This window comes from Penaeus chinensis, chromosome 32 (assembly GCF_019202785.1).
Source record: "Penaeus chinensis breed Huanghai No. 1 chromosome 32, ASM1920278v2, whole genome shotgun sequence".
NCBI classification, from domain to species: domain Eukaryota; kingdom Metazoa; phylum Arthropoda; class Malacostraca; order Decapoda; family Penaeidae; genus Penaeus; species Penaeus chinensis.
Window position 1 is genome coordinate 9,679,813 of NC_061850.1, and position 2,500 is coordinate 9,682,312.

The following is a 2,500-nucleotide window of genomic DNA, read 5'->3' on the forward strand; positions in this document are numbered from 1 at the left end:
CCATTACGATAGGAAAGGATAATGGTAGTGAATTTAATAATGGTAGTCATGATGATGATGGTGATGAAATAATGGTAATATTGGTAAAAGTAGTAATATTGATGATGTTGAGAGTGATAATAATACTAGAATGATGATGGTAATAATAATAGTAATAATGATAATAATAATGATGATAATAATAATAACAATAAAAGAAATATTCATAGTAATCCTCGTCATGATAACGATGATAATAATAATGATGAAAATGCTAATAATAATAATAATGATAATGATAATGATAATAATAATAACAATAATGGCAAGGATAACAATAATTACAATAAGTATAGTGATGATAATGATAACGACAATGATAACTAAAAGAATCGTAATAATAGCAACGATAACAATAATAATATTGATAATAATGACAAACTACTGGTTGATGGCAATTGTCCTTATCATCATTATCATTGCTATCACCCTCAGTATTATTACAATTCTCACCATCATTGGCTTGTTATTATCATTTCTGTAATCATTATTATCATTATCGGCATCAGTTTCGTTATTATTATTAGTACTTTCATCAACAAAATTAATATTTTCATTATTATTATGATTATTATCATTATCGTTATTACTATTATCATTATTATCATTAACATTATCATTATTGTTATTATCATCATCATTACTGTTATCAGTTTCATTATCATTATTATTATCGTCATTATTATTGCTATTACTATCAATATTATTATTATCATTATTATCACAATCAGTGTCATCATTAATATTATCATCATTTTTATTTCTAATTATTATTGTCATTACCGCTATCAAGACGCTTGAATCATCACCATTATCAATGTAAATATCATTAAGAAATAACATTAGACATAGTAACAACGTACAGATACACACTATTAGACCCATTAAAAAGTGCACGTATGTAAAATCCCAAACCTATATCGAGAGTACCTGCAACTGCAAGCAACATCAATCCATTTAAGAAAAAGAAAAACACTGAAGATCAAGTCCTTTAATTACTTTCGACTGATTTCCATTCCAATGACGTCATATGTCAGAGTTGACAGTGATTGATTTCTCGCGTTCGAGGGCGCTCTGTCAACACCCCTCACCCTGTTCCCGTTTTCTGTGCTTCTGGTTGGGTACGGGGAACCTTGGCTTTTTTTTTTCCATCGTTATCATAATCATTATCATCTTCTTCCTCCTCATCCTTTTGTTTTTATCTTAAAGTTCTTCTTTCTGTTGTTGTTGTTGTTGTTAGTGTTTCTTTTCTTTTTGTCTATTTGTTTCATCACCTCCCTACTTCTTCTTCGTCTTATTCTTCTCCTTTTCTTTTTTTCTTCTCTCATTGTTTCTCCTTTTTCATCTTCCTATCCTTCTTTCTTCTCCCGGTCACACGAACGGGCATGTATCAATTTCCAAACGTGCTGTTAGAAAATTACTTTTTCTAACAGCACGGACAGCAGGAATGTCATCAAGCCTAGACTGGCTTCAGAAAGTCTCTATGATCTTACAACCAGAAAAGACTACAACCGCAGAATATTACCTAACATATACCGGAGACGATTATGGATTACAGATCCTCATTATCCACGAAAGCATGAGCGGATATTGGGCAAATAAAGCCCTAGGTCTGGCCAGGGTTTAAATTCACACCTTGGCCCTGACTCCTCTTGTGCCAAGGACGGTCATTAGGGCGATAATCGCTTCCACGACATCTGCTCCTGAGATTTAATGATCTTGTCCTTTAATTGGAGTTTGATAGTTATTCGCTAAGCTCTGTATGTTTGAACTTGTCATTTTATAATTAAGAAAACTACAAAGCTTTCTTTTCTGTAACAAGCACCCCAAAGATCTGCATTTGACTTTTGCAGAGAGTGCTGGTTAAATGGCTCAGGATATAATTTCCTGTGCACACGTTAACCTGCGCCAATCTGTGTAGGTGGTAGAAGTATACGGGAAATTACCGTCCTGTGATGGTCATTTTACGCAGTTCCTGTTTTAGATGTTATTATTATTATTTTTTAAACTGTTTCGCACATTTTCTTTTCGCTCTCATTCCTCCTCCTATTCTCTCCTCCTTATTACCTCTGCTTACTCCTTGTTGTTCGTTTTTTTCACTTCTCTTTTTACACCCACACTGCTCTTACACCCTCTATTTCTCCTCTCTATACTCTACTTCCTCCTCATACATCTTCTGTCCCTCTTCCTCCTTCCATCACCTCCTTCCTCCTTCTCCTCCACCACCACCACCTCCTCCTCCTCTTCTCTCTTCTTCCCTCCCTCCCTCCCTCCACCTCCACCTCTACCTTCTCCCTCGCTCCTTCCCTCCCTCCTCCTCCCTCCTTCCACCTCCACCACCTCCTCCTCCCTCCCTATTCCTCCGTCCCTCCCTCCCTCACTCCCCCCCCTCCTTCCTCCTCCCTCCCTCCTCCTCCTCCTCCTCCTCCTCCTCCACCTCCTCCTCCTCCCTCCCTCCTCC